The 27,106-nt window shown below is 41.3% G+C and overlaps 1 long non-coding RNA gene across 1 annotated transcript; it reads left to right on the forward strand.

Moving 5' to 3' along the window:
* The first annotated feature begins 1,677 nt into the window (after nucleotides 1-1,677).
* Nucleotides 1,678-26,393, forward strand: LOC136854413 (uncharacterized). The gene is made up of 3 exons (XR_010857690.1): nucleotides 1,678-2,346; nucleotides 25,667-25,724; nucleotides 25,810-26,393. It is a non-coding gene; the product is annotated as an uncharacterized lncRNA (long non-coding RNA).
* The last annotated feature ends 713 nt before the right edge of the window (nucleotides 26,394-27,106 follow it).

Genomic DNA, 27,106 nt, shown 5'->3' on the forward strand with positions numbered 1-27,106 from the left:
AGTTTTCTTCCATGGATATCATGTAAGATTTAGTATTTAAAATGATATTCATTAGTTTTGGTCCCATTTTATTTCTCCCTTTCTTTATCCATAAAAATAGATAAAAACTTTTAGTCAGCAATGGGGTTGGGAAAGATTGAAGCCAATTTTGCTAAACATCAAATTTTTAATACCCGGCTTATCATCAACATTCTTCCCATTCGTTAAGAAAACCCAAGCCTCAATATTTATTTTCATTTTTTAGAGCTCTGATTTCCTCCGTCAAAGTCAAGGGGCAATTTTCACTATTTCTTTTCAGTATTACAGTTTTTTACATAACAAATGACAACATTTTGTAATAATTGTTTAATAATAATGTTGTTCTTATTACTACTTGTGGCTTGATAAGTGAATTGTCCTTGACTTACATTCGGAGACTACCACTAATTTTAGGACAGTTAACTCAGACCAGCCTATACATGACAGTTCAAACCTGGGCATTGGCTTATACAAGTGTGACACACCAGCTTAGGTTAATAAACCCAGGACTACTCTTAGCTTGAACTGGTACTGACGTCGTAGACGGACGAATCTTCATTTTTGGTTAGGGTTGAGGGAAAGGCTGACTCTCGCAGTTTGTTTAATGTTTCTTAGTCGGAGGATACATGGTGTAAACAAATTATTCCCAGTGGATTCCTTCCATAATTGTTCCTTCTTCCTGAAACTGGTTCGTATAGCTTCTTAAATTGGTACTTATACCGGTACCCTATACTGGTTCCCTGTAATACAAAAAGTTCATTTAGGACGGCAATCTTGCGCCAAACAGCATGCAGCCTTTATCCTAGGCGATACTGTACTCATGCCTAATTTAATACACTAAACAGTTACATGCATAACAGGTGGAATTTAACTCAAAAACTGATATATTCATAAAGTTATGGAAGAATATCGCACTTGTTAGCCCATGGTTGGTGGCATTGCAACCTTTTAATTCATAAAGAAATGATCTAAAATGTAAGCTTTTTTAATGTCATGAAAAGCTATCTTACAAAACTAATTTTTCCTAAGGCAGGTTTCGGGTACAGGTAAAATAAACCTAAATTTAAATAATCAATTTTGAATACAGTAGACAAATACTGTGGCTTAGTCCAGCAACTCTGACTCTCTTTTTATAGTACACCAGACAGAATTGTAAGAGGTGCAAAAAAAAAAAAAAAAAGAACAGGTAAAAGAGAACTGCTGCTTTATTCAAGATCCAGGCAGTTTATATAGCGGCAGATTGGCGCCGTGCCGCGAAAGACAATGAGATTGTGTGTGACCTGAGGTTGATAATCATTAACAATAATATAGGCTACAGCGAGCAAGCACACTTTACAATATAAAAACAGACGGAATTCCAATATGGATGCCTGTGAACGAAGAAATACAAGATACACAATTGACAACAGGTGAACAAATACATACATAGTTTAAATGATTGAAATCGCACGTTAGGCGTGACCAATTGTATAGGCAAAGAAAATGGGACGCCACCATAGAAAACTTGCTTAGCGGAGACTTAGCGAATGACACGTTCGATGGAGACTCCGCTGACGGCTCTGTAGGTGACTTTACAAATACTTCCCCCCCTCCCCCCCAGACGTGGGACACGTCTGATCAGTCTGCGTATCTGCTGGGGCGCTGAAGGGTACCACGGCTGCGTGAGGACAATGGGGGAGCACTCTGTGCGTGAGGCTGCCTGACTATTGAAATATCTTGGAACAAACCACATCCTTTGTTTTGTGTAAATTATCTTTTGCTGAATACTAAATATCACAAGAAACAAAAACTTGTAATTACGTTACGTTTTGCGCATGTTTAGTAAGAGTACACCACCGCCCTCAGACCACGAAATGAGATCACGATAACCTGTGTGTGAGCCTGTGAGGTGTTCAGTTACCGTATGTTTGGCAGCATTGATAAAAGGGTGCATATTTTTTAAATGCAGTGCAGCTGACCTTAACTGTTATTTGTGTTTATTTATGACTATATAACATAGTGAAACTTAATTAGGTCTGAAATTTAGTACAAAGTGGGATACTTCTTCAACATTGGTTTTAGCAACATTTTTTAATGGAAATTAACCCAGTTTCAGTTTGGTATATGAGATATGGTAACATTGCTGACGTTTGTGTAAAGTGAGTTTTCATATTACTAGTTTCGATGATCGATCGCTGAGAACATCCTGAAGTGAGAAAGACCTGAAACTGATTTTGTATGTGTTATATGGCGAAATGTTTAGTGTTTCGCGAAATTTAATTAATTTGTGATGTTTGTAATGTTAAAAGGATCCATCCTAAGGAGCTCAGTTTCATTTGGAACGCTTAGGTAAGCCTGCTTATCATACACCCCAGTCTTTTCATTATGAGCTAGGATACTTAAAATTTTTCTTATTCAGATGTAACCTAGACCAGTATTACAGTGATTATTATTAATTTAGGCTAATCGCAGACAAGCACAAGTTAGCCAAGGAAAAAAGTGTAAAGCTGAAGCCACGGCAGCCTTTTGTGGTGGCCTAATAACGCTGGGTTGCCTTCCCCTGGGTCCGTCGAAGGACCCAACCTGTTCACATGTTTTGCTGTGCACTTGACTGAACACAAGGACTAACCCAAGTTGAAACTTTGGTAGACGTTTACTGTAAATCATAGCCTTAGTCCTAATCACCTTCTCGAGTTGAAATTATGACTGTCCTACCTTTTGGTGTATCATTTGAATGTTTCTGGGCATCATACAATTTTGAAGGACCACAGTCAACGCTTTTGGGTTGATCAAAACATAAAACAAGGATGTAGGCTATTTATCTTAACTCAGAGTGCTGGGTCCTTACCTAGATAGGGCCTTTGTCCCCTTGGCCCCTTCACCAAATGTAATCAAGGTAACTGTTATTAATTAATAATAAATGTGGTAGAACTATATAGTAGCTCCGCGGTGGCAACTGCTTTCTAACTTAACTTTTTGTACAGTTTTCTGGTCGCTAATTATGAATTTACCTTTAATTTTTGGCACTCGAGTGTAATTAACCCCTGAAGTCTATCCAACAAGGGTTTTCCATACGCGATCTTCACAAGAGAGAGCACGGCTATGCCTGTTTCAAACGGTTCATATCCCGTCCGGCAAGTGCAATAACGTTGATGTATGGGTACCCAATGCCCCTGGGCCAGTACTAAACACGGCGAAGGGACATTCCATTTGGCCGACAACAAACAGATGCACCGCCAGTATCAGAACCCCTAAAAGTGTAGAAAAAACCAGTTGAAAAGGTAAAAATAGGCGCGGAGCTAATATATAGAATTACCATAAATGTAAAGAAGAGGGCCACATGAAGATGTCTTTTAGGCCTATTAATGAAATTTTATTACAAACAATAGAGAAAAGGGTATAGGCTATGTAATTATGTATAGAAATTTATTGTCTGTCTCTAGCGTTTTTACGTTAACCACCAGGGTCCTGGTACTAAACATGGCAGAACCTCAGCATTGTGCTGTGTTAGTACCAGCCCCTGGGGGAAGAAAGCAAAAATATAAACAATAGATGGTATATATCCCATTAGCTTGGTAAATTTCTCAAATTAGCTCACCTGAGCTGCATTGTATGCACCATTTTTTCTATATTCTCCAGTCAAGAAATTACATTAACAGGATATCTTTGTGCAGCCCTTCCCTTTACCTTTACCCCAATTTAACCTAGGGTGAGGGTCCTTACTAGGGTTGGGGATGGGATTGCCGCCCACAGGACCTCCATATAGCTAACCTAAACTGGGGTGCTGTTAATTAAAATAAATAGTAGTTGCTCTGACACAATATACAAATTATTGGTCCTTTACATTAGGAATTACTTACGGCGAAGCTGGACACGGCCGTTAAACTCTTGAACAAGGTGGTTAGGCAGTAACTACTGTCAGGTAGGCGGGAATACCTGCCCGCCCAGATGTAAACATTCCAGTTTTGTTTTCGGCCATCATGCATTGCAGACCTGTTGTCGGATCTCTTTGCTCCTTATTATCCCGGTGGGATCTGTCTGTTATTTGTATATATTGCGTGTTTAATGTTTATTAATATACAAACCCACGATATGTGATAGCCTTGCATAGGCCGTTGTTCCCCTGAGTCTGTGTCTTGGGTTTGACGGCCAAGGGCGTATTTAGAGGGGTGTAACGGAGTGGCAATGATTTCTTCAAGTAGCCCTTTATTTAGATACTGATGTTCCCCTGTACATTCGGATATATTAGTATGGGATGTAATAACTTCGTTCCCCTTCGTCGATCAGGATATAACAATTTCGCTCCCCCCCCCCATCCCGCCCGCCCTTGGGCTAATGCCCTCTGTGTACAAGGGAATGACTACTTACTTTCTACTGTGCAGTGTTGTTTTCGCCGCCTGCGCTATAGAGAGTTGGTGGGGGGGGGGGGTTTTGGGCGTCGTCGGTAAGTTTGGCTTCCACGGCGCCCTTGGTGGCCTCCCCTCCTTCCTTCCCTCTCATTGTAGGTTCTTATTTTATCTCTCCTTCAGGGAGAGGTCTCTCTCCTTTACCCTCTTCACTCGCTCGTCGGGCAAAGACCGCGAGGGGGGGCTGCAGGCGGGCGGGCGACCTCTACTCAGGGGCCTCCTCTCACTGCATAGGGCAGTTCCCCCTCAGGGCGAGAGGAGTCTCCCTCTACTAATCATCTTTGCTTTTTCTTTCTGGTTGACAGTGAGCATTGTAGGCACAGCAGTAGTTGGCTGGATATCTCAGTTGGGATATTTTTGCCTGAAGGAGTTGTGACGTTCATACAGTGTTTGCTTCAGGATCAACCTCAGTACCTGGTTGGAATGGCATAGATTCACGTCGGGATCATTCCGACTCTGTTCCTGCCAATGTGGATCGACTGCTGTCATAGCTGGCCTTCGTGTATGCTGCAGCACTGCCTCTGGCATATCTGTGGTTCATCTATCGAAGGATTTGGTGGAGTATTCTTTCATTTGGTAGCCTCCGAGCTATATTTTTATAGCTTAGTGTAGCTTAGTTTAGCCTTTTTTCAATTTTTTCGACTATTATGTCAGAATGAGTGTGACCAGTAACCGGTATTGCAGCAAAGGCTGTAATACTAGGTTGACTTCATTTTAATATGACAAACATTCTGTTTGTCTCCACTGCTATGGATAGGTATGTTCCCCCGACTTGACTTGCAAGGAATGTGAGGATTGGGCGGTAAGTAAATGGAATGTGTTGACCAATCATTTGGATAAATTAGAAAGCTAGGCTTAGGAAAGCGGCTGCTAGAGCCGAGGCTAGAGCTTCTGTGTCATCTACCTCAAAACTGGCTTTTGCTACACCTTTGACTCTTCGTTCCCCTGATTCCTACTTCTCTCAATCTCCCTGCAAGTCTGTTACCTGGCTCCCTTCCCTCTGAACCTAGTGCCATCGCCAGTCTCGAATTTCGGATGGCTAAGAAATTCGATGCTTTAGTAAGTGCTGTTGCTTAGATATGATCATAGTGCAAGTGTCAGTGCAAGTACTAGTGCCTGCACCCGGGTTAGTGCTATGGAGGGGGTGACTACTCATCCCACCGATGCTACCAGATGGAGGTCCTTGCCAAACTCGCTTGCACCCGGTAGGAGGCAAACTGTAAGTCCAAGGGAGGTTGGTGAGGCTTGCCCACTAGTAGTTGCTTCCTCAGTCGAGCCTGTTGCTAGTCTCAGGTATCGACAGACAGCCACTGGAAAGGAGTCTTACGGATCTCCTAAATTCAGTCCCTGTCAGACTCCCCTACACCTAGGAGGAGGCAGAAAGGAGTCTTACAGATCTTCTAAATTCGGTCCCTGTCAGACTCCCTACACCTGGGAAGAGGCAGACCATAAGTCCAAGGGAGGTTGGTGGGGTTTGCTTATGAGTAGTTGCTTTCTCACCCAAATCTGTTGCTATTTCCCAGGTTTCGGCAACCAAATGCTCGAAAGGTGTCCAGTGGTTCAGATTCCGAACCCATAGGACATGGTCGATGTTTTCAGGAGTCTTCTAGGCCTTTGAAGAGGCATGTTGTGGACATGCGTACAGCGGTACCTCACAAGCGCTATAACGATCAAGAGCCCCCTTGCAGCTTTTGGGACGACAGAGGGCTCCCCTTTGGACACCAAGCTCCCATTGGCTCGTAAGCGCCCATTGGCTCATAAGCGCCCATAGGCTCCCAAGCGCCAATTGCCTACCAAGCGCCAATTGGCTCCCAAGTGCCAGTTGGCTCCCAAGAATGCTTTGGGATCTCCCTCTCCCATTGGATCCAAGCTCCCAGTGGCTCATAAGCCTGCAGCAGGTTCAGTTCGCACTGTAGCTCCAGACATCCCGTTGGCTCCCAGCTCTCCAGCATTGGAATAAGAGTCTGAGACTTCATATTCAGACATCACTATTGTTGCAGGTCAACCTGTTTCGGTGCCTTCTGTGTGTCAGAGACCCAAAGCCGTATCCTCTTCACCTGTCGCTGATCGTGTGAAGTCTGCAAGTACATCAGCACCCCCAGACACTTCTTTGCTTCCCATTCACCAATGTTTGGACAACGTCCTGGAACTGTTGAAGAACCCTCGTCTTTAAAACAAGATTTGGCGCTTTCTGCTGTATCTTCAGCAGAGAAGGAACGTGAACCAGAACAGCCTTCATCAGCTTACACCTCATTATTGAATTATTTTTTGTTCTGCTTCCTAACATACTTCTCCACCACAGCCCCTTCTTCCCCTGAGATCAGCGTGCTTGTTATGTCAATCCCCGAGTACCGCTAGACTCCTGTAGATGGCCCTCTCTATTTCATCCAAGAAAGCGTTGTCAGGGATCGACTCTTGGCTGTCTGACAAGAGGGAGTTGGGCAAAGCTGTATTTTGTTCTCCTCCTTATCGGTTTTCCAAAAAGGAGGTACGTATTCTATACAACAGGGAAAGCTCCTTCCTTGGGAATTTCTGCTATATTCGTACATGCAGACTGGCTCGGAGTCCTGTCGTGTGCGGACAAGGCGATTTGAGATGGGGCACAGGAGTTAGCTGCTCTTTTTTTTCGTCATGTATACAGAAGAAAAGAGACGTGATGTTCTTTCACCACTAAAGGAGTGACACCGTCCCAGAGATCTGCTCTTCTTTTTGCACATCTTTACAAACTAGTCTTTTTTCCTTGAATGACATTACTGTAGAGCAGGTAGCTACAGAATTGCAAAAGTCTACTCGCGACTTGTTTGTGCAGTCGTCCAAGCAAATGATGGAGTCTAACCAAACACCTGCTGTTTCATTTAATCCATGGCCTTTCACTCCTTTCCAGCCACGGCTTTTTCGAGGTAACAGAGGAAGACCGTCCTTGCGCCCATGCACAAATCCCAGATCAGTTCGCCCTACCAGCAAGAAGTCCTCTTCTAGACAGTCTCTAGCAAGTGAGACTTTGGTCGTCCATCTACCTGTGGGCACCAGACTCCCACACTTCTGGAGACAGCAAGAGCCCAGATCGATAGAGCCTTGGGTACTACGGGCTCTCAAGGAAGGATATGCGATTCCTTTCAAAAAGGAAGTCACAGCTCTTCTCCACAAAGGAGCCTTATAGAAGAGGTAGAAGACTTGTCATCAGGGGGGTTTTGCAGTCGCGTCTTGTAGTTCCCAAAACCTCCGGGCGTTGGAGGCCGGTCCTGGATGTAAGCGGTCTGAACGTCTTCATCCAAACCACAAAGTTTAGGATGCAGACGAACAGCTCAGTTCTTGCTGCAATTTCCCAAGAAGATTGGATGATCTCGATAGACATGAGAGAGACTTGCTTTCATACCCCAATACACTGGGATTCCAGGAAATTCCTGTGATTTGCTCTCAGGACAAATTTTTCCAATTTTGGGCTCTATGCTTCGGGTTGCCAACAGCCCCTCAAGTCTTCACCAGGGCTAATGGCCATGAAAGTTTGTCTATATCTGGATGACTGGCCCTATACTCATCATCCCAGAAGAAGTGCACGGGGGACCCTCTCAGAACCCTTCAGTTAGCCCAGGAGTTTGGTAGGAAAAGTCCCAACTAGTCCCTTCTCAGACGATAGTCTATTTGGGGATGAAGGTAGACTCTCGAGTTTTTCGGGTTTTCCCACTAGAGAAGAGAATACTATCATGCACCCAAAGAGGTCCATCATTTTCTGAGTCTTCAGACCTGCTCAGCCAATGACTGGATAAGCCTGCTACGGACTCTCTCCTCCATAGAGATGTTTGTTCCTTTGGGGATACTGCATGCAAGGCCTTCGCAGTTCTTTCTGAAGGTCAATTGGAACAAGAAGATTCTTTCAGATTCCTTTGTATTCCCCATCACACAGGAAATAAAAGATCTTCAGTGGTGGCTCGTAGAATGAAGGTTCCACTCATGGAAGCCCCTATGTCATCCAAACCCAAACCTCTCATTGTTCTCCGACACATCAGACCTAGGTTGGGGAGCGACACTAGGACGATTGGAAGTGTCAGGGAAGTGGTCCCTTCAAAAGGGGAAACTACACATAAATCAGTAGGAGTTGAGAGTGATTCACCTGGCTCTTTGGCATTTTACCGCAGTAATTCGAGTCTTAGTGATTGCGGTTCATTCCGCCAACACGACAGCTCTGGCTTATATTCGAAACCAAAGAGGCACTCACTCACTCTCTGTCATTGTGCAAGTTAGTCAGGGATCTCTTTCTTTGGGCACACAACAACAATACACAGATTCTCACCTGCTTGTGTTCAGGGCAAGCTAAGCTTATTAGTGGACGAACCGAGCTGTTGCAAACAGGTTCCACCCACAGAATGGTCGTTGAATCCACAGGCTCTGGCGCCGGACCTTCAGACTTGGGCAACGGAGGTGATACTTCAGGATTGGTCACACCTGAAAACGTATGCCTTCCCTCCGTTCAGTCTAGTAAGAGACATGATCAACAAATTTAAAAGACTTTCATCATGCATTGATGATCCTCAAAAGGAGTGGTTTCCAGACCTTCTGGAACTTCTGTCAGACTTTCTGTGGCTCCTCCCACAGAGGAAAGATCATCTCAGACAACTTCACTTCAACAGATATCATCAGGGTTCGTCCACTCTCTCTCTGACAGGCTTTAAACTGTCAGGATGCTTGTTAGAGTGAAGGATTTTCAAGAAAAGTTGCAAATGTTATCACAAAATGTAGACGCGACTCTTCTTCAAAGCACTACCAGGCTAAGTGGACAGTTTCAGGAGATGGGGTAAAGAACATAGCATCTTGTCTTCTACCTCTGTAGCCCAACTAGCTGAATTTTTACTTTACCCAGGATCTTCAAGAGGCTTTTCGACGTCTACAATAAAGGGTTACAGATCCATGCTGAACTCAGTATTCAAGCATGGAGGTGTAAACATTTCCTCAGACCTGGACATTTCAGACTTAGTCAAGTCTTTTGACACCAGGAAACGGAAGTTTCACAAGCCAGTGTCTTGGAACCTAGATGTAGTTCTATATTGGTTGTCAGGCCCACCTTTTGAACCTATGCAGATGCCCTCCTGTAGGGATCTGTCTAGAAAGACACTTTTCTTAATCGCTTTAGCCACAGCAAAAGAGTCAGTGAGTTACAGGCCCTGGACAAACAAGTTGCTTTTTCGCAAGAGACAGCTACAGTGTTTGCTCATATATATTTTAGGCTTTGTAGCCAAAAACAAGTACCCATCTTAACCCTTGGTCCCATTCCTTTTCAGTCCAGTCTTGCAGAACTGGTAGGGCCGTCTGAACAAGAGAGAGTATCATGCCCAGTGAGATCATTAAGATTTTACATCGAGAGACCCAAGAATATCAGAGGGAATTCTCACAACCTCTGGTGTTCTGTCAAGACCCTTTACGATCTCTCTCCAAGAATTCCATCTCTTTCTTTTTGGGAAACATTATTGTAAAGTTTCACTTGGGAATTCAGGAGAACAGTTTACCGCTGTTAAAGGTAAAAGCATATGAAGTACGGGCAGTAGCCACTTCGTTGGTTTTTAACGCAATCTCTCTTTAGCTACCATAATCCAATCGACTTGTTGAAACTGTTTTCGAGGACTACAGTACACTGGGTCCACTCTCTGTGGCTGGCACTGTCTCCTAGCCTTCATTAAGGTTGTTGAGTTTTTGGGAGGCCCGGGATACTTCGTTTTTAATGCATGGGTAATATATGTTTTTTAAATGGTGTACAGGCAATATAATTTTATGGTCATATGTTAGTCGACATCTATTTTTTGCCCAGGGCAGGGACAATGGTTGTATTTAAGCTTTTTCTAGTCGTAGAAGCACTCTCGGACCACAAAGCTCCGACTTGAATAGGGACAATCCTGACACTACCAGTCATGTCCCTATGGGTCGAGATGAGCAACGAACAAGTCAGTATCTTCCTGCTCTTGCTCTCTTCCCAGGTAAGGTTACAACAAGCATTACCACAATGCTAGCTTTTCTTTTCTATTTCAAAATGCATTTCCTTATAATGTTTTTTGAGTAGCACATGTCTATTCTTCCCACCTCTTATCAATGTGGGATTCAGCTATGTAATTACGTGGTGTCATATAAAAATGACATTTTTATAATAAAATAAAGTTTTATATATACCTACTAAGTAATTACGTGAACAGAGCCCGTCCCTCCTCCCCGCACATGGACTTAGAGCATAAACAAACTGAGCTCTTTATTTATGTTGTACCTATTCTTCCCTGAAAGTGGGCAGGGTACTTACCTGCACCAAAACAAAAGAGCGCCACCGCAAACTTTCAATTCTTAAGCTGCCCTTTAAAGTAGAAACTATAGGTATGTAATTACTTGGTAAGTATATATAAAACCTTATTTTATTATAAAAATGTCATTTTTTTTGCCTTTTGATTGAGTGCAACTGCTAAATAAGCCACCATGGGGCCAAAAAAAGTTCTGAGTGTCAATCCCGTGATAAAGCAGACGAGAAACACAATTGAATTCAAGAAAGAACTCGTAGCAAAGTTCAAAAGTGGTGTATGTGTGGCCGATGTGGAAGAGTAGTACATCACCTGTGAACAGGCTTAATGCAAATAATTTTAATGATTAGCTTTACATATCAAGAAAGTAGTGTAAATGTTGCTTAGCAACATTTATTTGTGATCATTGAATTCTAGCACAAACTGTCCTGTTGTCTCATCATGGAATTGTTGAATCAGAAGTCAGGACTAGGCCTACGCCTATGCTGAATGAGTGATAGTGACAGTAAACATGATTACAAGGGATTGAATGTAGGGAGGATACTGTAATTTGAACAATGTCAGCTTTTTTACCTCTTTCGATTACTGTATGAATAGGCTACCTTTAACAGGAAAGAATGAAGTTAATTTTCCATAATGTTCCCATTCTTTTTAATCCGACAGAGACAAAAGCGTTTTCATAGGTCTTTTTTTTTTTTTTCCTTTGACTGGTGTATGATGAATGTTTTTGATGGAGGAGAGATTTTTTATTATACATTTTGAATCTTTGATCAGTGTTTAATAAATAGACTTACAGTCAACACCCGGTATTCACGGGGGATATGGACCAGAAACACCTGCGAATAGCTAAAATCCACCAATACTTGACATTCCCCTCAAAAAATGCTTATAACTGGCTATTTAGATAGTTCAAATACCAAAGACCCCTTCTAAAAATGTTTATGACTGCTTATTTTAATAGTTCAAACACCAAATGTATAAATTAAATTATCATCCTACACAGAATATACCATAAACTACCATCTAAAACCAGGGGTGTAGCTAGGAATTTAGTAAGGGGGGGGGAACACTTTTGTGGAAAATGAACTAGGTGAGCGCAGTGAGCCCCTACAGCAGGGGGGTGCAGAAAATTTTTTTTTTTTTTTTTTTACCAATTTTAGAGGCATTATGGAAAATTCACTTTCTTCATTCTTTCCTGTTCAAGGTAGCCTATTCATACAGTAATTGAAAGAGGTAAAAAAGCTGACATTGTTCACAATGCAGTATCCTCCCTACATTCAATCCTGTGTAATCATGTTTACTGTCACTATCACTCATTCAGCATAGGCATAGGCCTAGTCCTGACTCCTGAATCACCAATTCTGTGATGAGACGGCAGGACAGTTTGCGCTAGAATTCAACGATCACAAATAAATGTCGCCAAGCAACAGTTACACTACTTTTTTGATACATAAAGCTGATCATTAAAATTAATTACATGAAGTCTGTTCACAGGTGTTGTCGTAGTTGAAGGGATTGTAATGTTACATTTTTCAATAACCTGCAAGAGAAAATCATAATTAAAAGGCTAGCTATTGAGTTGCCTAATGCGCTTCGTCAACCCTTCCCCCATATCCTGACGACTCACTCTGGCATCCTGTACATGCCAGCTTACTTGACCGTTTAATGATAATGATTATTTTAAAAATTCATCTCACCGACAAACAAAGCCTTAAAATATATATGTTTATAGAATATTTTCTGCTCAGAATGACTTTTTCTTTCATTTCCCAAAATATCTGTATAAACTCCTGTTACACCCTGTATGTCTGTCTATCTATCTGTCTATCTGTCTACCTGTCTATCTACATTATATTTTTACATGGGTCCTTTGGCTGATGAGTTATTTATCAATTACTGTAATTAATGTAGCCCTGCTTTACCTAAGACCCATGTATTCCTGTCAATTAAAGCTAAAAGTTACCCCAACAGACATACAATTACTTAATTAGATTAGGTCGCCAGTCGAACTACATTATTGAATAATTGGATTATTTCTGAAACAAATGAATTACATCAAACCCATTCATTACCCACCTAGTCCCAACAAAAGAAAGGATGCGCTGTTACAGTGAGGGAAGTTACATGATCCAATTAGTCCTCTTCAGACAGAAATATTTTCCCTACTTCAGTTAAAACGCAACAGAGGATGGCCCATAGCTAACTCGTAAACAATTCGAGTATATTAAAAGGCTATTCCTCTCCCAAACAATGGTATGATCATTTTCCAGGGCTTGCCTGAATATTGCTTATGCTTGACCTCTCCCTAATTCCTACTGTACTTACTGCAAGGGGGATATCTTATGCAATCTCACTAGGCCGTAATAATTATAGTTCGTATAACCGACTTCATACAGGGAATTTGATTCCACCAGGATCTCTTGTCAATGGCTGAGAAGGGAGAAATTAAAAGAAAAGAAATACGGTGTGAGAAGTTACAAGGGAACGGCGAGAAATTGCCACCATCAGACTTACCTTATGAAGGATGCCTGCGCGCACTTGCAACGGACGCCCGGCAGTCTGTGAGACGATTTACGTTGATTCCACTAAATAAAAGGAAGGACAAAGGATAGAGTTAGCAGGAGACGAGCGAGGGTACTCTCTCTAGGACTGCTGGGTTCTCTCTCTCTGACTTTCTTGGGTCAGGGCACGGGTCGACCTGTTGTTTTCGAAAACAGCGATCCTTCCAATGCCTCTGGCAGTCTGAGAAATGACAAAAACATCGCCAATACATAGTACCTCCCTGTGGGATCGGTCTCTAATACTAAACCGATAAGCAGCTGGGAATGGTTATAATTGAACACAACAACTAGTGCCTGCCCGCTTCTCGTCCTGTGTTTCGCAGAAAACTCCTCTTGTCTTTGTTAGGTTTATATTCCTACTAAAATAATGCAGACAGGTCAAACAGCGGAATATTTATAAACGCTCCCCCCCCTTAAGAAGGCCTTCACTCCCTTTCGGGCATGAAGGTCTGTACTAAGCAAGCTGTTCGCCTCGATTACATTACTCTTCTCCCCTGAGCAGAATTGTCCCATGCAATCTAATTAGCTGCTGATCTACCTAACTCTAGAAAGGATATGAGCTTTAATCACTTACTTCTACAGGCTCCTAACACTACCTAAAGGTTCTTACAGTTATTATATGCTACATCTTATGATTGTGATGTTTAGACCTAGCCAAATGGTACATTCTATGGTATCTCCTATAACCTAACCTATCAGAACATGGCCGTAGCACCAACGTAAAGGACAGTGAACTAGCTGAGTTACAGTGTTACAAGTATACGATGTTTTCCACTACAATTTGTAGTTACTGTTCTGTACATGAGGTTTGCCTCATATGATAAATGCTTGCCTCACTGAGGTATTAGGCCATGCATGTCATGAGCTCAGTGGCTCTCTTCATAATATTTAGAATTGCTGGTTTTCAGTTACAATATACTTACATGGTTACTGCGGCTTGATGGAAGATGTAAATGACAAGGTTACTGCTGCGATGTACTCAATCTGGTATAGGCTATAGTATGATAGAGATCACGTTGGTTACCTCCTCTGGTCAAGGAGTGAGGATCACTCTTGGCCCACCAGGACCCCAACGCCCCCCTCCAGCTGACATCGCGGAGCCACGGCCCTCTCCAGTGCCCCAGCAGATACCTGCTTTAATCAGACGTTACCTACGTCTTGGGGAGGGGGTGTTTATTGTAAAGTCCCCGCTCAACGGGTTTTCTCTCTCTGTTGAGCGGGGACTTTACAGGCTCACCTTGATATAGGGCTTCCAGCACCAGCTCTCATGCGTCTGGCGCTAGCCTAGTGGTGATTGACACCAGTTTCTCTCTAGTTCAGTTGTTCTTTTTTGAGTGCAATTTCCAATTGAACGCCTCTTCAATTGGCCGACCAGTCTCTGATCATCGGGTGTCCTCCTCCAGTATCGGACTCCCTCCTTTGAGTACCATACAACCGCTCTCAGGTGGTTTTGTCTCTTTTCAGCCTGTTTCACCTTTACCTAGACTTCCAGATGGGCCAAATTGCTCCCTTTTGTGACATCAATTAGTGTCTCAAAGCACTGTCTTATGCAGACAGGGACTTTTGTGTATGAATTTATGAGCTTGTTGAAGAAGGCTATCACCTCTACAGGGAATTGGGAGTCTGACTTTGTGTTTTTAAGGGAGCAAGACAGGTGTTTTTTGTCCTTGTCTACCTCTGATGCTTAGAAAGAATTAGTCCTCCTGGTTGAAGTTCTTGTCAAGATTTTGAAGTAAGGGTCTTTCTTGACTGACATCAGGAGCAGGGGCTAAAAAGATAGGAGTCTCTCAAGTGTTACCAAGGGACATCGCTTCCCAGCTACTTTCAGACAGCATATATCCTCGGTCCGTTTTTCCCTTTGGTATTACGATATCTTCCCTCATGACCGTTCTTTTATGGAAACTTTCCTTGGGCTCCAGGCAGAAGGAAGCGCCATGAACCCTCTCTTTAGTGCCGCTCATTCCCAAGCGCCTGACCATCTTCAGAGCTCCGGACTCCAGCTTTATGACGCCGAATCCAAATCCCAAGTGCCTGACACCCGTTCTAGAGAGTTCGGCTCTTTCTAGCCATACTAGGCTCCCACTGCTGAATGCCTAGTTCCTTTTCACATTATTTACTTTTATTTATTTATTTTATTTATTTAATTTTTAGAGCATTGTGTTCGAATGCAGCAGAAGTCGTCACCCCTGGTTTTGTTCAAGGCCATTGTTACCCATGGGCAGACTTTTGTGCACCTTATGGACTTTCTAAGTTCCTACAAGCGTGTGAGATATTAGTTTTTAACCAAGTACAGTTCCGCATAGGTTGTCAGTCTGTATGAGGTGTCATCGAGTCCACGCAAGGCATTATCGTGCTAAGAAGTCGATCCTGCCCTGATGGCCATGTGTCCGTGACCGTCAAGTATCGACAGAGTTGGCAATTAGTCCATTTCGTTGTCTGCAAGTCTGCATGAGGTTCTAGAAGTTTGTTCGCTTGCAAAGACCAACCGAACAGTCCTGTCATCCATTCTCCAGGGCGATTGGGTGAAGTTCCTGGATATGTAGGATACTTCATGTCCATATACAAACTTCGAAAGATATCTCAGACCCGTCCTACGAGACAGGGTCTTCAAGTGCAAGAATTTAGGCTTCGACATCTACGGCATAAGACTCTCTCGAGTCCTTGCTCTGCTTACTTTTGTCTCTCTTTCTGCCCATGAACTTCAGCCTGTCCCACAAGACCAATAGGGACAAAGAATCATAACTGGACTCTGCTGTTTTTTCCCAAAGACCTCATTTTCATTGGGCTTAGGTGATATCTGTTTGAATTTAGACTTTTGGAAGTCCCTTATCATGAGACTAGTCTTAGACTGCTTCTCACTCCTTGTTCTAGTAGAGGAACCCTTCTCTGGGAACCTGGAAATTTCTGGGACGTGTCCCCAGGGGAACAAACCTTCACATGTATGCCAGAGAGATGAGAGCCATTTGCTTAAGACTTCAGTTCTTCTCGACCCTCCCTCACTCCTAGCCTGTGGTATTCCTGTAGACTATCACAGCCCTTACTTTTTTACATTAGCTCTCACCACCGAGTGACAAGAGGGTATTTTTTTTCTGCGGATGATAAATCGAGTTATTTGTATCCAACTGGAATTTCTGGTGATTGAACTGAGCTGTCAGAAAATCACTCTTACTCTCAAGTGGACCTTGAATCCCTTGAACTGTCAGGTTATGTGCCTCTATGGGGCAGGTCGATCTTGCCTGTCTGCCAACTTAAAGGAATCTTCTAGTCAGGGCAACAGACACCTTACTGCATGATCATTCCAACCTAGACCTCTAAGCTCCTACACCGTGCGACATGGTCAAGGAAAAGGTGAGCTTTCCCAGGCTCAGCAGAATGTTACAACGTTCCTCGTAGCCCCACTCTGAACCATAATTTATGGTTCCCGAATTGCTATGGTTGATTTGTGGACTCCGCAAGAATCCATCCACTATTTGTTTCTTCTTGAACAACGTCACTTCAAGAGACACCAGATGGTGGTACGATCTTACACAGACAGGCTCTGGGCTGTCCGGGTACTTGTCAGAGGTGCTACTGGAGACATTTGAAAGATGCAGACGTCATGTTCTAACTTGATCTACAGTTTTAAGTGAACAATGTCCTGAATCGGGTGTCTCAGACTCCAAGTGTCTTCTTCTGAGACACTTATGACTCAATGGCAGCATTGCCTTTTTTTTTTTATCAGTTAAAGAGACTCTAATTAACAGTATCTCTTCCTGAGAGAGAGAGAGAGGGTAAGTCTTCTATGACGGCAAATATGGTACTGCCTCCGAAACATTATCACCAACAATCTGTTTTTAATTTATCCACATTAACAACAATTTTGCTATTTCATCCATTATGGGAGGCCTCTGTTTTGTCAAACTCGTAACCCCCCTAGCAACACTAGTACTTTTTATTGCCTCTTTGTGCTTTAAAAATGTACTTATGATGGATCTTGGTTGCTTATACTGAGAGCTGAATCAGTCTCACAAATGCCTCTCATACTTTTATTGAAAAGTTCAATTGTGTCCGACTTTCTCTTTTTGGAGAAGGTTGGCCGGTAATCTGTGTCCCAAGCCATAAAGAAGTTGTGGATGCCTTTAATCAGTGCCTTGGGGTCATTTCAACCAAGCATCTTCTCTTGAGTTTGGGTCAGTAATCAGAATAAGGTTTATGGAATTCATGGATCTCAAGAGAGGATTAAAAGCAACAAGGGAATCAGGAGATTGAAGCAGCAAATCTCACACGACCAACGGTCAGTGTGTCAGCAAACGAACTTAATTAACGGTATGACGTTTACTTTATTCTTGAAAGGCGAGTTGTCTTGAGAGAGTTAACTCTTAGCAGTACACACACACACATATATATAGAGGAGAGAACAACTGATAGCCCAGGAGTATTAAGTCAAATGTAAGTCAAACCCCTAACAAATTTAAAACAAGCTGAAACTTTCAGGATATTTTCAGAAAAGTGTCAGGAAACATACTAAAAGTTCTAAGAATCCACCTTGGGGCTCTTGAGAAATTCAAGATTTCGTCCAAGATGGCCACTGCCTTGAGATTTTCTCATATTTCAGGCTTAAAACATAAAAATGCAAATAATGAGTCAAAATGTGTATTTTTGGGCAGGGAATTCAATTTCAGTAATATCTTAAATATTTAATGAAATCCTTATTTAGTTATACATAGCTATGAGCAATTTTCACCATGTTGAACATGACACCATGTCTACCTTGGAGTAGCTTCATGAAAACTGTTCTGAAAAGTGATAAGTTCCAAACCTCCATGATTGAGACACTTGTGGAACCAAGCAACCCCAGCACTATCTACACTGCACTGTGATTTGCGCAGAACAAAGTGACAAGCACAATCACAAGATCTCCCCAGTAACATTTGATCAGCCTCTGCATCAAAAAGCTTCTGAAATTGTTGCTGCCTCCAGAGACTTGGACTAAGTGGTGGTGCAATTTGGTGGCTTCCACGTGTTAATGTCCTACCTAGACAGCATTGGGCAGATCATGACAGAGCGGGTTGGAAGAACTGTGGAAACGAGTGTATGCCAAAGGTTTTGTGGTGCATTTGCTCATAGTTCATGCCTTCTCTCGAGCAGTGCATGCCCACATTCTGACCTTACTGGCCCTCATCTATGTACTGCTCGACAAGTCAGACAGGGAGAGCCAGACTGACAAGGAACATCTGGTCAGTCTGTACCAGGACACAGTGGACCAAGGTGAAGATGCTGCAGAGATAGATGAAGATGAAGTCTTCAACAGTTTCAACAGCTTTTCACCCACCACCTAGATCAAAGTTTCAACAGTTTCTCACTCACCACGTAGATCAAGCTGCCACACAGAGCAGAACAGGGAAGTTATGGGTGCAGTACATCCACCAGGTGTTGCTCATGCTCAACTTCATCATAGCTGAGAGGACTGGCAGCTGGAAGCTTCATCTTCACTGTGTAGATGATCCCACATTTCCATGCAGCAGGTCATCTTCTGTATGCCAGGTCTGCCAGACTGTACTTGCAGCAGAAGAACTCCATTGCTAAAGTCATGCCACCCGAGGAGTACAGGTTGTTCTCTGCAAAGGGGTATTTCACCATTCACCGGGCCAATGAGTTCTGGTCTGGCAAATTCTCTAACCAGACAGTCGAGCAGTTCCTGATGATGCTGAAAACCAGTGGAGGGGTGACCCATGGTAGGGGGAAAACAGGCAGCACCTTGACCAAATGGGTGCAGGCACTGCCTCACTGTGTTCCTTTATGTGATGCTTTGGAGAAATTCACTCGTGTGCACACTGCTACCTCTGAACAACACAAAGATCTTCGCTCATCCACTCAGGCTACAGACAAGAAAGACTACGACGTCTTCCTTCAGTGGCTGTAGGCACATCCACCATTTGCAGGTCACCAGCTTGATTATGTAGTGTCTATTTCCACTGGTGTTGTAGCTGACACATCTGTCAACTGTGACAATGCCGTGCAGATTGGTCAAGCTGCAGCATCTAAAATAACAGGGGAAACAGGTCACAGTGTTCACCCTGCATTGCTGTGACAAAATCAAGAAATGGGAAATAAGAACAGTATCAGTGTCAGGGGGCAAAACACAGAGGTGATTTCCACTCTCTTCTTCAGCAGGATCACAAACCAGTGACATCCTATTTGACCAGAACATACAAACCACTACTACTCAGGCAGCATTTCTGGCAAATGACCATAGAGATGCTCAGTGGCTCACTGAATCAAGCAGGTATCCAGGCAAAGTAGATGCAAGCTGATGCAGGTACCTTGTGTCAACTGCTTTGTCTTTTAGCAGCATCTGGCAAACAGGTGGTTGTTGTTGGAACTGACACTGGCCTGCTGGTAATGCTGGTGACTCTAGCAACCATAAACATGGACCTGTACATGTTATGCTGCAAGTTGAGTTGAGTATATCTTGGTTTTTCCAGACCACTGAGCTGATTAACAGCTCTCCTAGGGCTGGCCCGAAGGATTAGACTTATTTTACGTGGCTAAGAACCAATTGGTTACTTAGCAACGGGACCTACAGCTTATAGTGGAATCCGAGAGTGCCACAACACTCTACAGAGTTCACGACAATCGAACAAGCATTAGTGACACAAGTAAATATCTGATGGTGTTGCATGCCATAATTGGATGTGACACTGTGTCTGCTCTGTATCGACAAGGGAAGTGCAAGGCATTCAATCTGGTGCATAACAATAAGGAGTATGACCTAATCAACACATTCATCAATGCGGACAGCACTCGTCAGCAAGTACAAGGAGCAGGTGAAAGCTTCCTCCTGAAGCTCTATGGTGCATCCAGTTTTGCATCACTGGACGAGTTCCACTACATAGTTTACAACAAGGCAATCAGCAGAATGTCACTTTCCTCAGCCTTCCAGTTGGCAACTTTGCCTCCAACAAGTGCTGCAGCCAAGCAACATTCCTACAGAACATATCTTTATATTCAGGAATGGATGGGGAGGCTCTTGCAGCCAACAGTTGACTCTGACTGTCCCATTGCTCCAGAAACTGCTACACTGATCATTTGTGGCTGCAGAGCAGATGGCTGTGGAGTGTCATGTGGCTGCAGGAAGAATTGGGGGGTGAACTGGTCTGCCCTGTGTACATGTGCACTGGCAAACCTGCAACAATGCAGTATCAATGTCATCCTTGCTGGTTGCTGAGGGAGAAACTGAAGAATCAACTCGTTTCTCCAGAAACTGATGATGATGATGACTGAGGGCAAGCATGTGTCGTGTTGTAAATAAGTTTCACAAGTTTTAACATTTATATTTGTTTTGTTAATAATTGTTTTTTGTTAATGTATATTGTAGTCCATGAATATTCTAATTTTACTCTTTAAGGTTTCTATAGTATTACCACAAGTATGGGGAAAATTGCTCATAGCTATGCATAACTGAATAAGGATTTCCGTAAGTCTTTAAGATATTACTGAAATTGAATTCTCTGCCCCAAAAAACATAAGCCTGAAATGTGAGAAAATCTCAAGCCGCCAGCCATCTTGGACACCATCTTGAATTTCTCAAAAGCCCCAAGGTGGATTCTTGGGGACTTTATTATGTTTTTCCTGAGAGTTTTTGAACATTTCCGGAAAGTTTCAGCTTGTTATAAATTTATTCAGGTTCTAAACCTGTTACTCCTGGACTATGAGGTATCACATGTTGAAGCCTATGACACACCCACACGCACACCTTTCCCTTTTTTTCATTTTACAATTCTCATTTTTATTGTATTTTATCATTTTTTATTTTTACAATCCAAAAGATAAACGCATTCGTGTGTTGGATTCGTACGTACTTGTATACTTCTTTGCTTTCGTTAATGGCACCAAGACTTAAGTTATAAATACCACAGTGTGTTGTGAAGATCCACAGATTTTCATTTTAAATAGTTTTAATCAGAGATGGAATATCAACAGTGATAAAATATTCTTGTATACTGTTATGATATGTGTGATAATCATATTTAAAGTCAACTAAACTACTGTATAATGAAATACTGTACAGTAAATCAAGCAAAGCGAAAAAGAAAAATGGCAACGTGTGATACTTAGAAACACATGAACTCACACACTATGTGGAGACAGTGACGTCAACACTGATGAACCTCAACATGTACTGTAGATGTAAAGCGCACGCACACACACACACACACGCAGGCATACAAGTAAAGCTTCGGTGATATTATGTGGTGAAATGAAAAATCATAAATTCCAATAAAAACAGAAACTGCTCAACTACTTTTAGTTTTCTGAAAAAAAAAACTATTGTGCTGGCTTGTCTGTCCGTCCTCACTTTTTCTGTCTGTCCTCAGATCTTAAAAGCTACTGAGGCTAGAGGGCTGCAAATTGTGATGTTGATCATCCACCCTCCAATCATCAAACATACCAAATTGCAGCCCTCTAGCCTCAGTAGTTTTTATTTTATTTAAGGTTAATCATAATCGTGCTTTTGGCAACGATATAGAATAGGCCACCACTGAGCGTGGTTAAAGTTTCATGGACTGCGGCTCATACAGCAATATACAGCATCTATTTTTGGTGGCCTTGACTATATGCTGTAGCGGCTGTATAGAAAACTCGATTGTGCCGAAGAAACTTTGGTGCATTTTTTACTTGTTTAGTAGTGTTCTTAAAATGAATTTCCTTTGAACAGTCGTCATTGAGAAATGCCATATGTACTAAAGATTTATGTTTTATATACACAAATACACAGTTGCAATGATAGGAAAAAATGAGTAAAATGAATGAAATACATTTGTGCCATATACTGTATACTCGTATATCATTTGATCTCACGTACCATGTGACCCTTGAAATTCAGTCCCCTAGCATGATTTCATTGTATACATATTTCATGTATCATGTGAGTTGTATTTTCAATAGCCCAGATAACATTAGGCTAACCTCTTTTCCCCAGAAATCCTGTCTTGTTAAATAAATGAAAGTAAAAAAAATAGTCATTACTTACTGAATGAATTTCATTTTTGGTAGGTCTTACTGTGTTAGGCGAATTTCATTTTCAAATAAGATTACCAAACTTATGGCTTATGTAACAATTCATAATCATCTCTTACAATTAACAACTACTTACCAAAGAACTGGCATAAACAACAATGGGTAAGACATAAACAGACAAATCTTGAAACAGCTGTTTTGTGATTTAGAGGGATTTTATTTTAATCTAAAGGATGTTAATTTAAATTGTATACCCGTTTTACATTTATGTACAAAAATAAAAATAACTCCAGTAATAATTCATTTCTTTTAGCAAGTAAAAAATGATTCCCCTAATTATTTTGGTAGTAAACTCAATCAGTTGATTCTGGGAATGTAAATATTAGCCTAACCTAAATAACTACATAGGCCTATGATGGATGATCTTTTTTTATGCATATTACTACTGTGTGATGATATAATAAGATAATTATACAATATAAATGGATTCAGTGTGTAAAATATCAGTTTCAGTACCATTACCTTCATCTTAAGTACAGCTGTAATATAGTTCCTCATAGCTCTTCGTTGGGCGAGTCGGTAGAGCCGTGGACTAGCACTCGTTAGGCCCGAGTTCAAGTCTCCGGCCGGCTGATGAAGAGTTAGAGGAATTTATTTCTGGTGATTGAAATTCATTTCTCGCTGTAATGTGGTTCAGATTCCACAATAAGCTGTAGGTCCCGTTGCTAAGTAACCAATTGGTTCTTAGCCATGTAAAATAAGTCTAATCCTTCGGGCCAGCCCTAGGAGAGCTGTTAATCAGCTCAGTGGTCTGGTAAAACTAAGGTATAGGCCTACTTAACTTTATAGTTCGTCGTTGGACGAGTCGGTAGAGTTCTCGGCTAGCACTCTGCTAGGCCCGAGTTTGATTCTCCGACCGGCCAGTGAAGAATTAGAGGAATTTATTTCTGGTGATAGAAATTAATTTCTTGGTATAATGTGGTTCAGATTCCACAATAAGCTGTAGGTCCCATTGCTAGGTAACCAATTGCTTCTTAGCCATGTAAAATAAGTCTAATCCTTCGGGCAGCCCTAGGAGAGCTGTTAATCAGCTCAGTGGTCTTGTTAAACTAAGGTATACTTAACTTCAATTGCTGTAATAGCCTATTTGACTTATGCAAATGGATACAGTTGTATAACACCCAGCCTAAGTTATAACCTCATACAAGCACATTTTGTATCTTGGGTATGGTCACACACTGTAGTAACAACTGGTAAGAAAGTTGCTGTGTAAAAATACATTATTGGGGATAAAATCATGGTAGGCTGTGAGCAAACACAGGTAGGCTACTTACCTACTGAATTGTGTGTCATTTATGAAAGAGATATATATAAAGAAGGGGTTTGCTTTTTTTCAGAGTGTATTTATGCAGTACATTTTGCCACAAATATGGGGAAAAGAGGTAGATAATTGCCTTTTGCATAAAGTTATCAGTTTAAAATGTGATGGTGGTTGTTTAAAACACTTAGTGTTTACAGTTTTATGGTACGCATTGACAAGGTTAGGTCAGGAAAGGTATGGAGCTGCCCTTGAACACTCCTAGATTTTTTTTTTTTGCCTCTTGGTTTCGATAATCGAGAGATTACTCGATGAAATTGAAAGTTGAATTCCTTCCGCTAAGGATCCCTCCATAGTCTTTTTGGTTGCGGATGGTGTATCAGTTGGCTGTGGTACCGACCAAAACCACGGCTACACCTGACAATCTTGACACCCAGATCTTTCGGCATTGTGGTATTTGAGGCTCTTGTGTGGCATACATATATTTACTGTTACTCTGCAGTGGCAAGGTTTACATCTGATGTAGAGGCACATCCTACCCTGGCCACCCACATATGCACACAGCTTTCAGTTTTGAAGGACAGAGATTTTGAAAAATACATGATTTTGTCAAAAAAAAAAAAAAAACTTTCCTTTTTGAAGCTTGCTTAGAAAAGTATATATATTCCAATGTTTTGTAAATTTTGACACGATTTTTCCCAAAATTTTAAATATTTTTTTCATATCAGATTTCTTGTGTACCTGGTCTACAGACAGTATGTTTAACCAGTTTTGAAAATTTTAAGAACGGGCTGTATTTTCGAAGATTTACTTTTTAGTATACTTATACATAATGTTTCTTTAAATGGTAACCGTTTTATAAAACTAGCAATAAATATTTGGTGTTGAAATCGAAATTTTTTTGGTGCATTGTAGCATTATAAGTTAAGAAGCTGGTAGTATAAACTAGGGGATTAGCTTATGCGAGTTGTTCTAGGCTGTCGAGGTAAAAAAAAGTACAGTAATAGTATCACAGCAAGGGTTAATGGGAAACAAGATGGCACAATATGTAAGACAAGCACTGCTCTTTCTGTAGGTAATTCATTTTTAACACTCTGCTTGTTGCAGTTCTTTACACACACACACAAACACCCTTTAGTAGTATCTGTAATCAAAAGATTTATGGAGAGAGCAATGAGAACCTAGAACATGGACTTCTGGCCCTCTTAACAGTTATCCACTCCGTACTTGCATGTGGAATATAGAACAAAGGCAACAAGTGTAGAGTAATTTCGTTCATAATGGTAAAATGTAGCGACAGTAGCCAAGGCCATGTAAGCTGATCTAGCGCCATCATGGGCTCTTGCTCTTTGGCAGCCTGTAAATGTCATGGTATTTACAAAGGACATGCCTGTGACTGTAATAGCACAGAAAAGCTGCACGCTTCCACAGCCAACTTAAAAGCAGAGCAGACATTTTAACAGGGATACATCCCAACCCAACCTTCCTTGTAACCTAGAGTAGTATGTCCTGATCTGGGTAGTGTCCCACTTTAAACAACCCCCCTCCCATAAGACATCATGTATAGCAGAGCAGTGTGTGCTTAACTCGTCTGTAATATTGTCCGGGTGATTAAGAATACTTATATACCAGACTAATATTGGAGGGCATTAATTTGAGAGTAAATAAATGGCTTGTAATTATAACATTAGTTTTCTTAATTCTACATGCGTTTTTTCCCTATTAATTCGAATAGCCCAGCCTCGTGTCATTGATCGTAAATTCCAGCAAAAGTAAGACGTTGGGATGTCCAGTACAATAAGCTTCATATTTCCTCCGGCAATTGCGTATAAAACTGTGTTTTGTATGCCTTACATAGTGATAAGGCAGTCCAGAATTTGTTCCTATACAAATACAAATTCTTAAGCATTAGCATCAACGAAATGATGAGCATTTCGAAGTGTTTTTCTTGTAAGAGACAAGCAAGGAATTATGTTAACTTTATGTAAAAAGTAAAAATTCTCACAAATAAACTTCAGATTTTAATTAAGTATTTTAATTATAATTTTATGGTATTAAAGCATATTTTTAAACTGTTTTAATAATAATAATAATTTTATTAATCTTTTATAGATGTTGGAATGAATCCCTCTCTCTATCTTCATTGATGACAAGATCACACTCAAATAAGGTGAGAAATGAGACTATTCAGGGAGAAGAAATTTACCTCATTTCTTTTGAGTAAATGTTAATAAAGCCCTAAATTTACTTCACAGAATAAGGAATGTTGATCCCTCCAAGATGGATAGGGTAAGAAGAGATATCCCCTACATCCTGAAGTCAAGGCTCATGATGTATTTAGTTGAAACTGTGAATATGTCAGCACCTGTATAAAGATTTATGCATAACAGCTTGTTGTGTTTAATGGTCAAAGTTTCATAACAAAATACGCTAATGCTGCCGTCACACTGCAGTTTTGAGGTTTGGCAAAATTGGTTATTATTTTGTGGGAATACTTTTGCCAATCACTTTTATCATTGAGGTGACACCCTCTCCGAATTAAAGATTGTTTGTGCTTTGGATGCAGAGGTCTTGCTGCAGACCAAAGTTACATACATTGGATTCATTCTCTGTCCTGTGCAGGCATTAAGTCAAATGTTTATCAACTACGTTTTTGTAATTTTTGTAGTCGCAGGATGTCCAAAAATTCTTTCAGTGAACTGAGGAAAATATTTTGGCAATTAGTGTAGATGAAAGATAACCAAAACCATTAGATAAATATAAGAGAAAATGCTTATTAAATAAAAGAATATTAAATAAGGCTTGATTTATAATACAACCATACAAAAAAAAAAAAAAAGGCGAGAGGCCGCTATCACTTGAAAGCGCTGTAGTATATAATGATTTTCATTGAATGTCCAACTAAATAGATACAATGAATAAATTTTTCAGCTTCGAACATGTGTAATTGCAAGTTTGAAAAGATGTTTTAGCAGATTTAAAAGATGTTCTAGCGGAATCGTAGGAACTCGTGCATTTAACTGCATGTGTGGTGTAAAATAGCCGGAATGCATGATATTGGCGGCTCATACTGGCAGAAACCTGTAATTTAAAGCGTGTTATCACCATCACACTAAACACACAATTCATCAGGAACCACAAAAAGTACATCTGTGACACAGGTGTAAAATAATTAATAATATCAAATAGGCGCACCTAACGCTAACGTTGAATCATGACCTGTATGTGGGCATTTCTTCCTCAAAGTAATCCTTAATCTTTATTTTCAAAAGTAACTTTACTGTCCATCTCTCAGCTAAAGTAACCAACCTGAGAGGAATTTGCACCGCCACTGTGTTGGTCGTGTGTTTCCTTATCTCTTTTCTCTGTATATAGTTGTTTGCATAGCCTATAGTTCTCTCTCTCTCTCTCTCTCTCTCTCTCTCTCTCTCTCTCTCTCTCTCTCTCTCTCTCTCTCTATAAATGATACATTTTCATCCGTATGACGAAGCTTCTCTCAATGAAAGAAATTTTAGCTATTTCCAAGTAATGTCAAGCATGTTTAATGATAAT

Source organism: Macrobrachium rosenbergii, chromosome 3 (assembly GCF_040412425.1).
Source record: "Macrobrachium rosenbergii isolate ZJJX-2024 chromosome 3, ASM4041242v1, whole genome shotgun sequence".
Lineage (NCBI taxonomy): Eukaryota > Metazoa > Arthropoda > Malacostraca > Decapoda > Palaemonidae > Macrobrachium > Macrobrachium rosenbergii.